General features: G+C 49.3%; 1 protein-coding gene across 1 annotated transcript in view; it reads right to left on the bottom strand.

Moving 5' to 3' along the window:
• The window catches only part of NSFL1C (NSFL1 cofactor), a 146,224-nt gene extending 134,777 nt beyond the window's left edge, over positions 1-11,447 (bottom strand). Inside the window, exon 1 of the mRNA XM_083507669.1 lies at positions 11,427-11,447. The gene's annotated coding sequence lies outside the window, so the exon portion shown is untranslated. The remainder of the gene's footprint in view (positions 1-11,426) is intronic.

Here is an 11,447-nt window from a genome sequence, read left to right as displayed (position 1 = left end):
GGGGGGGGGGGAATCTGGAGGGCAGCAGGTCAGCAAAGACTGCTTTAGCATATTTCCCAAACAGTGAAATCTGGAAACAAGGAATGTTGGAAGATTCAAGATAGATAAGAGATAGCACTTCTTAATGCAGCGCATAGTTGAACCATGGAACCCATTGCCACAGGAGGCAGGGACGGCCAGCAAATTAGGCCGCTTTCAAATATGGCTGGACAAATTTGTGGAATGTAAATCCATCAATAGCTACCACCCAAGGTGGCTGTAGGGACGCGGGTGGCGCTGTGGGTTAAACCACAGAGCCTAGGACTTGCCGATCAGAAGGTTGGCAGTTTGAATCCCCCCACGGGGTGAGCTCCTGTTGCTCGGTCCCTGCTCCTGCCAACCTAGCTGTTCGAAAGTACGTCAAACTGCAAGTAGATAAATAGGTACCGCTCTGGCAGGAAGGTAAACAGCGTTTCCGTGTGCTGCTCTGGTTCGCCAGAAGCGGCTTAGTCATGCTGGCCACATGACCCGGAAGCTGCACGCCGGCTCCCTCGGCCAATAAAGCGAGATGAGCGCCACAACCTCAGAGTCGGCCACGACTGGACCTAATGGTCAGGGGTCCCTTTACCTTTACCTAAGGTAGCTGTGTTCTGCTTCTCCATCTGCAGGCAGTCAGGCTTCCAGACCATCCAAGTTGGGTCTGGAACAGCCCCAGATTTACAGAAGATGCCCTAGTTTCTGATTTTACTCTGGAATGTCCCACTTTTCCATAGGACATCCCTACTTTCATCGGAGAAATTTTGGAGGGTATGAAGTTAAGTGACCTCCGAGCCAAGGAGATAAGTAACTCTACAACATGGGTAGGAAAACAAAGGTCTGGGGGCTGGATCCGGCCCAATCACCTTCTCAATCCGGCCCGCAGACGGTCCGGGAATCAGCGTGTTTTTACATGAGTAGAATGTGTGCTTTTGCTTAAAATGCATCTCTGGATTATTTGTGGGGCATAGGAATCTGTTCATCCCCCCCCCCATTATAGTCTGGGCCCCCACAAGGTCTGAGGGACAGTGGACCGGCCCCCTGCTGAAAAAGTTTGCTGACCCCTGATCTAGAAGGCACCAGGTTGGGGAAAGATGACCCCTAGCCCCCTCGCACAACCGCTTGCATGCACACTTGTCTCCCTCCACAGTTCCCAGGTTGCTTTCAATCGATCCAGATCCCAGGGTGAATGGAAGACTTCCAGAGCGTTTGTCCAATCCAGACACTGTCTGCATCACTGGGCCAGCAACAGCGGGCTTTGGAGTCTGCCTTTCCGTTGCTAGGAAACGGCGGCGGCCGAGATGCTCTGTTGCTGGGATGCTGATGCTGCGGAGGGAGAGCTGGCGAGGAGAGAGTGCCAGCTTCCCTGTTGCCAGGATACGCCTGTTGTTGGGAGAGAGGGAAGGTGTGGCTTGTTGCCAAGGTGCCTCAGCGAAGCCAAGCGCTTGGTCCTAGCAACAGCGCACCTCTTGCTGGTACCCTGTGCCCATTCCTCCACAGGGCAGCTGATTGGTCCAGGACAAGGGACCGAGGCACCGAGTGGCAGATTCCATCCACAGGTGCCATGGGAACTAGTTGCCAGCCACCTCCCGGTCTCCTGGCTCTCCTGTAGAGTTTGCAAGCATGCCGGGAAGGCTGTGGCTCAGTGACAGGAGCAGCTGTTTTGAATGCAGAAGGATCCAGGCCCAATGCTTGGTATCTGCAGGTAAAGGTAAAGGGACCCCTAACCATTAGGTCAAGATGTGGCCGACTCTGGGGTTGCGGCGCTCATCTCGCTTTCTTGGCCGAGGGAGCCAGCGTACAGCTTCCGGGTCATGTGGCCAGCATGACTAAGCCGCTGCTGGCGAACCAGAGCAGCGCACGGAAACGGCGTTTACCTTCCCACCGGAGCGGTACAGTCATACCTCGAGTTGAATGTGCTTTGCGTTGAATGCGTTCAAGTTGCACTCCACGGCAACCCGGAAGTAACAGAGCGCGTTACTTCTGGATTTCGCCACTCACACATGCGCAGACACTCAAAATGATGTCACGCGCATGTGCAGAAGCGGCGAGACGCGACCCGCGCATGCGCAGATGTGCTGTCATGCCTTGCATTCCATTCGGGATGCAAACGGGGCTCTGGAATGGATCCTGTTTGCATCCCGGGATACCGCTGTACCTATTCACCGTATTTTGCGCTCTATAAGACGCACCAGACCACAAGACGCACCTAGTTTTTGGAGAAGGAAAACAAGAAAAAAAATATTCTGAATCTCAGAAGCCAGAACAGCAAGAGGGATCGCCACACAGTGAAAGCAGCGATCCCTCTTGCTGTTCTGGCTTCTGGGATAGCTGCACAGCCTGCATTCACTCCATAAGACGCACACACATTTCCCCTTACTATTTAGGAGGGGAAAAGTGAGTCTTATAGAGCAAAAAATACGGTATCTACTTGCACTTTGATGAACTGCTAGGTTGGCAGGAGTAGGGACCGAGCAATGGGAGCTCACCCCATCGCGGGGATTCGAACCGCCAACCTTCTGATCGGCAAGTCCTAGGCTCTGTGGTTTAACCCACAGTGCCACCCACGTCTATATGCAGGTACAACTGGGCAAATGACCCCTGTCTGAAGCTCCAGAAAACCTCTTCTGGTCAGTGCAGATGATACTGAACTACTCAGTATTGTCCCAAATACTACTATCAGAACCACGATGTCCCAAATACCTCAACAAGAAGGCAGGGTGAAAAGTTAGTTAATAACCAGTGGCAGATTTAGGTGTTCTGTTAAATAGCAACTGTTTGCCACATTTTTTAAAAAAGTGTATTTTTAACACCTGGGACGGGTGGGGGGAATTTTCTGATAGGTACACCAGCATTTTCAGGGCTAGACCAATCCTGAATGTACCTCTGAGGTGACTTATTTTCTCTGGCACCAATGGGGGCACAGAGTTGGGGGAGCCCCACAGTTGCTGGGCAAACACAGCCTTTGACTAACAGTCCCAGCGAGGTGCTTGTTGTGTGTCCAGGCAAAAGGTCTTGTCTGCTTTCTTGTTGTGAGGGTGGGAGTTAGGAAGACAGCCAGTTTTAGATCTTGGGCTACTCTTTCCATCTTGCCTAATTGTAGATTTAGCAATTGTAGATTGACCCGGGGTCATGATTCTCACTTAAGGCACAAGAAGTTCAGATGGTGCAAAACCCTATTTGCATGCCTTGCTGGGGAAGAGGCGGTTTTTTCTAAGGACCTCTCCTTTGCATTGTGAATTCATGGTGATTTGTGCTCATGACAGCGTCAGGGCAGTACTAAGCAAACCTGGAAGAACTTTCTGACAATAAGAAAAGTGGAACGGTCTCCCTTGGAAGGTTTCAGGGGGTTGGGGTCCCTTCCAACTCCACAATTTTATGATTCTATATACAGTTACTCTTGATATTGTTTTCACCTGCAGCGGTTTCAGGAGTAGACATACAGTGGTACCTTGGTTTTCAAACGCCTTGGTATTCAAACAACTTGGAACCCAAACACTGCAAACCCTGAAGTAAGTGTTCTGGTTTGCAAACTTTTTCCGGAAGCTGAACGCGCTCCACTTTGAGTGTTACACTTCCGATTTGAGTGCCACACTTCTGTTTGGAGTGTTACACTATTTGAGTGTTACGCTGAGGTCTGCCTGTTTTTGCTGCTTATTTTGCATTTTTGTTTTTGGGGCTCTTTCATTTTTGTGAGTATGTGGAACCCAGTTCAGCTACTGATTGATAGATTAGGTGACTGCGGTACCTTGTTTATTGTTCTCATTTTATGGATCAGTGGTCTTGTTAGATAGTAGAATTCATGTTAAATTACTCTTCTAGGGGTTGTTTTTAAAAGTCTGGAACGGATTAATCCGTTTTGCATTACTTTCTATGGGAAAGCGCGCCTTGGTTTTGGAACGCTTTGGTTTTGGAATGGACTTCCAGAACGGATTAAGTTTGAGAACCAAGGTACCATTGTATTGCTTTGTTTCCTATCAGTGCATGTTCTGTAACATCCTCTTGAAGTCCTGTGATACCTTTTTTTCAGACCTGTTCCAGTTTATTTTTTGGCCCGCTTCTGTTGCATGATAGCACAAGAGGGGTCTCTTCAGAAGGAAGCGTTGCAGTGAGACTGGGGAAGCATCTCAGAACAACTAAAAAAGTTGAATGATGTGTGGACAGTCTGGTGTAAACCCAGCACTCTTGCACTAGGAATACTTCGATGACATGTGGCAGAAAACACCCACAAAAGAAGGCTCTAACTTTCCTGATTTAAAGGAAACCACAAGAACATAAAAAGATGCTGCTGGATGAGGCCAATGTCCCGCCTTGTCCAGCATCCTGTTCCCACAGCAGCTGACCAAATGCCTCTAGGAAACCAGCAATCAGGATTCGAACACAAGACCCATTTCCCCTCCTGCAGTTTCTAGCAACTAGTATGCAGAAGCATTCCTTCCTCCAATTGTGGAGGCAGAGCAATAGGTATCCTGGCTTGTAGCCATTGATAGCCTTATTCTTCCAAGAATCTGTATAATTCTCTTTTAAAGCTGTCCTGGTTGGTGGCCATCACGGCCTGCGGGAGCAAATCCCAGAGTCTATTTATTTTTTACTTCCTTATTTATAAAAAACACATGCTGCTATTTCATTAAAAAACTGTTTACAACAAAAGTACATAAAGCCGTACAGTAAAAACCATGTTAAAAGTTGAAATCAGTAAATCAGCATAGTAAAAACTATGCGCTGTGTAAAAGAAGGACGTTCTCTGTCTTGAATCTCCCAGCGTTCCGCTTCAAGTCCACAAGAATTGCTCATTTCTGGACCTTTTCCAGACTCCACAATATCCTGTTTGAGGTAAGGCAACCAGAACTACACACAGTACAGTGGTACCTCGGGTTACATACGCTTCAGGTTACATACACTTCAGGTTACAGACTCCGCTAACCCAGAAAAAGTGCTTCAGGTTAAGAACTTTGCTTCAGGATAAGAACAGAAATCGTGCTCCGGCGGCGCAACGGCAGCAGGAGGAGGCCCCCATTAGCTAAAGTGGTGCTTCAGGTTAAGAACAGTTTCAGGTTAAGTACGGACCTCCGGAACGAATTAAGTACTTAACCCGAGGTACCACCGTATTCCAAATGTGGTCACACCACAGCTTTGCAGAACGACATCGTTGCAATAGAGAGTTTTATTTTCAACTGCTTTCTTAACCACCCCTAGCATGATATCTGCCCTTTTTTTGCAACTGCTGCACACAAGGAGCTACTCTGCAGGCACGGCAAAACCCTGAGGTTTGCAAAAGCACCAAACGAGCAAAGCCCCATTAGAAGAAAATAAAAGTTGCTTTGATCTTTTAAGTTGCCCTTTTCTGAACCTTATGGTTTGTGGCGGTTATGGGAGGGTAGAAGAAAATGGCCTGGACAGCTTTCACAGACCCTTCAAGTCTCCCTATTTTCCAGGGACATCCCTGATTTAGAGAAGCCGTCCCAGTTTCTGATTTGATCCCAGATTATCCCGCTTTTCCTTAGGATGTCCCTGTTTTCACTGGAGAAATGTTGGAGGGTATGGAGTTATCCGACCCCTGAGCCATCTGAAGGTAGTCCTGTACAGTGGTACCTCGGGTTGCAAATGGGATCCGTTCCGGAGGCCCGTTTGCAACATGAAAAGCCCGCAACCTGAAGCACCGTATCTGCGCAGCTGTGTGGCGCGATTTGGCACTTGTGCACATGCGCAAAGCGCGATTCAGTGCTTCTGCGCATGTGCGAGCGGTGAAACCCGGAGGTAAATCTTTCCGGTACTTCCGGGTTGCCGCAGGAAGCAACCTGAAAAAACGTAACATGAAGCAAACGTAACATGAGGTATGACTGTATAGGGAAGTTTTTAAGGTAAAGGTAAAGGGACCCCTGACCATTAGGTCCAGTCGTGGCCGACTCTGGGGTTGCAGCGCTCATCTCGCTTTATTGGCCGAGGGAGCCGGCGTACAGCTTCCGGGTCATGTGGCCAGCAGGACTAAGCCGCTTCTGGCGAACCAGAGCAGCGCACGGAAACGCCGTTTACCTTCCCGCCGGAGAGGTAGCTATTTATCTGCTTGCACTTTGACATGCTTTCGAACTGCTAGGTTGGCAGGAGCAGGGACCAAGCAACGGGAGCTCACCCCGTTGCGGGGATTCGAACTGCCGACCTTCTGATCAGCAAGTCCTAGGCTCAGGGGTTAACCCACAGCGCCACCCGTGTCCCTGGGGAAGTTTTTTTTTTTAAATGTTTAATGTTTAATTTGTTTTTATATATGTTGGAAGGTGCCCAGAGGGGCTGGGGAAACCCAGTCAGATGAATGGGGTATAAATAGTAAAATGTTGGAGAGGATGTTTTCAGCAGATTTAGGGGAAGAAGAGAAGGAGGAAAGGAACAGCAGAGGTGAATTTTGGGGAAAGCTGTTGGGAGTGACTCATCCTATTTCGCTCCAAGCACCTCTGGGATCAGGCGGGGGATATGCCTGCTCCAACTGGGAGCTGCGCTCCTCGCTGCCACCTTGACAACAAGCCTGGATGGAAGACAACACCAACTATGGGCACGCAGAGCCCTGGAGACAAGGCAGAGGTTCAAGGTGATGGAAACAGAGGCATCTTGGTCTAGATTTGGATGCTGTCGTGAGCCTCTGTCTCTCTCGTAACAGGATCAGAGCTGTGGGATTAGGCCGCGCATCTCAAGGCTGCCAGTTGCCCCGCAGTTCGCCCAATCCGCTATGCCCTGCCTGGTGTGATAGTCCTTAATAAGCCACACAAACAAGGGGACCAGCTGCCCGGCTTAATCCGCTGGTTGGCTTGCTTTCTAGGGCTAAGGGGATTGGGCCGGCTCCCTCGTTCCCGCACGCAGGGGGTTGTTTGGCTGTGCAAAGAGCCAGGGTGATCCCAGCCCTTCCGGGGCCCGTTTGCCTGTTGGCTGCGGATCAGTGCAGTTGTCAGGAGTCAAAAGGGCCGACGACACCACCGCCCTGTTGCCGTGGAGACAGCATCCTCGTAGGGATGCTGGTGATGTCACCGAGATGCTGTCGGCAGAGCCCAGGGAAGATGCTCGGACTCTGGCGACCATTTTCTAGGGGGAATCTTCCAAAATCAGGAGCTGGAATGTGTTGCTTTGGGGGTTCTGCCTTTGATTCCTCAAGGAAATAAAAACACTGAATGTGGCACCTTTTTTTAATCTCCAAGAGAGTTGGTTAAATAAACCTGGGCACTGACGCTCTGCCCGTATTTCCAAATTAGTTTCTGCACTGGAATGGTTGTGTGACTAAAATAAAGAAAGAGAATAATCTTGTTTGAGGAGTTCCTGGAAGAATAATCTGGCTGGCGAGTGTGAGAACAGAATGCTGGACTAGGGAGGCCACTGGCCTGATCCAGCAAATTCTGGCGGTTCCCTCACTGCGAGAAGCCAAGTTACAGGGAACCAGGCAGAGGGCCTTCTCAGTAGTGGCACCCACCCTGTGGAACACCCTCCAGCCAGATGTCAAAGAGAAGAACAACTACCAGACTTTTAGAAGACATCTGAAGGCAGCCCTGTTTAGGGAAGCTTTTAATGTTTGATGTATTACGGTATTTTAATATTTTGTTGGAAGCTGCCCAGAGTGGCTGGGGAAGCCCAGCCAGATGGGCGGGGTATAAATAAATATAATAATAATAATAATAATAATAATAATAATAATAATAATAATAAGGGTCTGGTCTGGTTTCAAACTGGATGGGGAACCATGTACTGAGATCCCTTCAAATTGCAGAGGGTTGGGCTAGATGTCCCTTGGGTCCCTTTCCACTCCATGATTCTATTATCCACTGTGAATTGAGTGCTCAGGGCTTTTGGCAAAGGCATTCAGTGGTGGAATCTCACGTCAATGCAGTGTGTGTCTAGCAGAGAGAGAGAGGAGAGCTTAGGGTTTGACTGAAAGGAGCTTTTAGCTAGATCTGGGGGTGCAATATTAAGGGGAGTGCTAGGGATCCCCTAGGGACGCGGGTGGCGCTGTGGGGTAAACCACAGAGCCTAGGACTTGCCGATCAGAAGGTTGGCGGTTCAAATCCCCACGACGGGGTGAGCTCCTGTTGCTCGTTCCCTGCTCCTGCCAACCTAGCAGGTCAAAAGCACGTCAAAGTGCAAGTAGATAAATAGGTACCACTCCGACGGGAAGGTAAACAGCGTTTCTGTGCACTGCTCTGGTTCTCCAGAATCGGCTTAGTCATGCTGGCCACATGACCCGGAAGCTGTACGCTGGCTCCCTCGGCCAATAAAGCGAGATGAGCAACCCCAGAGTCGGCCACGACTGGACCCAATGGTCAGGGGTCCCTTTACCTTTACTTAGGGATCCCCTACTCGTTTTGGAGTCCGCTTGCCTCCAATAGGTTCTGCTTTGCAAATTTGCAAACATACGTGGCTCATATTGCAGGCGCCACTTCTCTCTGGCTCCTCCTAAGGGCATCTAATCAATCTGTGCTTCGCTTCAGGAACTTCTCTAGACCCCAGGGAAGTGAGCAGCATTAACATTAAGAATTGATTCAAATCCCAGCTCTGCGCAGAACTCTCTCTGGCTGTTCTTAAGGGAGCCAATCTTTGACCGATTCCTGGAGGGTGAGGCTCTCTCGCGTCGGCTACTACCATCCTCGAGTCAGTATTCTCCTTACAATGCGGGAGGCAGCCTGGGGAGAGCGCGGCTCTCGCACTCGGGCCCTGCCTGTGGACTTCCCAGAGGCGTCCGGCTGGCCGCTGTCAGAACAGATGGCCCAACTAGTCCAGCCGACCTGATGCCTCTGGGAACTTCATTTGCAAGACCTGACCTTGCAGCTTTTTCTCTCAGCCTGTCCTACCCCACAGGGTTGCTGTGAAGATAAAATAGGGACGAGGAGAATCGCAGAGGCTGCCTTGGGCTCCATGCAGGGAAAGTGGGGTGTAAATGCAATGGTGCATGATAAACGCACAATTTAAGATATGCTTTATTTATGTATTATTTAGGCGTGAACCCTCTTCACACCCTAGAGCAGGTGGGGGGGCCAGTGGTGCCTTTGGGCTGTTGTTAGACGTGAAGCCCCCCCCCAGCCCCATCCAGCAGGGCTCATGGTCAGGGGGATGATGGGAGTTGTAGTCCATCAGCGTCTGGAGGAGGGGGCTACAGATTCCCCCCTCCTCACCCTAAGTCATTGATTCAACTTCATTGTTCTGAGCAGATTTAATTGCATTAAACCCTAGGACCCTTCACTTGAAGGCTTTAAAAGAGCACTGGTCAAATTCATGGGCTATCAGTGGCTACTCTCCCCATATGAACCTCCTCGGACCCTGAGATCATCATCTGAGGCCCTTCTCCATTTGCCTCCTCTATGAGAAGTCCGGAGGGTGGCAACACGAGAACGGGACCTTTTCTGCAGTGGCTCCGTTTGTGGAATGCCCTCCCCAGGGAGGTCCGCTTGGCGCCTTCGCTGTAAAATCGTTTCTCTTCAACCAGGCCTTTGGCTGATTCATATCCTACAGCCTTTTATATTTGTTTGTTGGAGGGGGAATTATTACTTTGTTTTCGGTTCTTATTTTTACTATTTCTTTTATGTTTTTATCTTGAATTTTTATGCTGTGAACCGCCTAGGGATCTTTGGATGAAGGTGGTTTATAAATTTAGAAAATAATAATAACAAATAATAGCAGGGATCGTAGATTCCATCGACAGATCTGCGAGCTCGTTGCAGGCGGCAGAAAGGGGGTAGTGTTGTGAACAGTTCTCTGCTGGGTCAGACTAAAGCTGGCGTCCTCAACGATCCTGTTCTTACATTGCCCAAACAAGCCCCTGTGTTGCAAAGAGAATGTCGGCAATGTCTAGGCAACACGATGACCATGTACCTACGCAATAAACAATCTTTTATAGAATTCCTTCAAACCATAACAAGTCCAAAATGAAATCTTTAGTCTCAAAGTCTCTGGAAATCTTTAAATGAAGTGAAGCACCAGACTTTGTGTGATGAAAGACAAGCTGTGAAGCTTTGTGTATTCAGCAAATATGATGTCCAGCACTGAACAGTGTTTCCAGATATTGACTACTGTTTCGCAGAATTCTTCGTCAGCGTGGTGGCAGGATATAGAATTGATTCCTAAACCCATCTTATTTCGAAGGAATGTATGTAAATGAAAATATCAAATGCTGTGGGACAGTGCTCATGTAATAATGTAGTCGCGCTGTTCCACAGCATTTGATATTTTCATTTTCATTTACACACATTCATTCAAAATAAGATGGGTGCTCTCCACACTTGAGATTCCCAGCGATACTGCCTGAGACACGGCCATTGTGGATAGTAACCATTGATAGCTCTTTCCTCTGTAGATTTGCATAAACACATCTTATAAGAATGGAACTTCAGTTGATAAGAGCAAGGGACTCTTAATCTCAGGGTTGTGAATTCGAGTCCTGTGTTGGGCAAAAGATTCCTGCATTCCAGGGGGGTTGGACCAGATGTTTATGGTTCCTTCCAACTCAACAATTATACCGTTCTATGCTGTGGGTTAAACCACAGAGCCTAGGACTTGCCGATCAGAAGGTCGGCAGTTCGAATCCCCGTGACGGGGTGAGCTCCCATTGCTCGGTCCCTGCTCCTGCCAACCTAGCAGTTTGAAAGCACGTTAAAGTGCAAGTAGATAAATAGGTCCCACTCCGGCGGGAAGGTGAACGGTATTTCCGTGCGCTGCTCTGGTTCGCTGGCCACATGACCCGGAAGCTGTACGCCGGCTCCCTTGGCCAATAAAGCGAGATGAGCGCCGCAACCCCAGAGTTGGTCGCGACTGGACCTAATGGTCAGGGGTCCCTTTACCTTTTATGATAAGGAGTGCCTTCCATCAGCTTCAACTGGTGGCCCAGCTACGCCCCTATCTGGACAGGGGTAGCCTAACTACTGTCGTCTATGCTCTGGTAACTTCAAGGTTAGATTACTGCAATGTGTTTTACCTAGGGCTGCCCTGAAGACAGTTTGGAAACTTCAGTTAGTGCCGAATTCGGCAGCCAGGTTGCTCACCAGAGCAAGTCTGAGCATATTAGACCGATCCTGGTGCCACTGCACTGGCTACCAATTAGTTTCCGGGCTCAATTAAAATGCTGGTTTTGAGCTATAAAGCCTTAAACGGCCCAGGACTGCAATACCTCAAGGACCTCCTCTTTCCATATGAACCCACCTGGACCCTCAGATCATCTTCTGAGGGCCTCCTTTTTGGTACATCAACCACAGAAAACCAGTGATGTGGTATGTAACAATCCCACACAACTGCAACGCGGAGGAATGAAATTCCCAACACTCCTTCGTGTGCCTCCTCTTCGAGAGGTGCGGAGGGTGGCGACACGAGAGCGGGGCCTTCCCTGCAGTGGCTCCCCATCTGTGAAATGCTCTCCCCAGGGAAGTTCGCCTGGCGCCTCCATTATACACCTTTAGGTGCCAGGCAAAAAC

Source organism: Podarcis liolepis, assembly GCF_965112155.1.
Source record: "Podarcis liolepis genome assembly, chromosome: 6".
In the NCBI taxonomy this organism is placed as follows: domain Eukaryota; kingdom Metazoa; phylum Chordata; class Lepidosauria; order Squamata; family Lacertidae; genus Podarcis; species Podarcis liolepis.
Note: the sequence above shows the minus strand (reverse complement) of the source record. Positions and strands in the feature narration are given on the sequence as shown.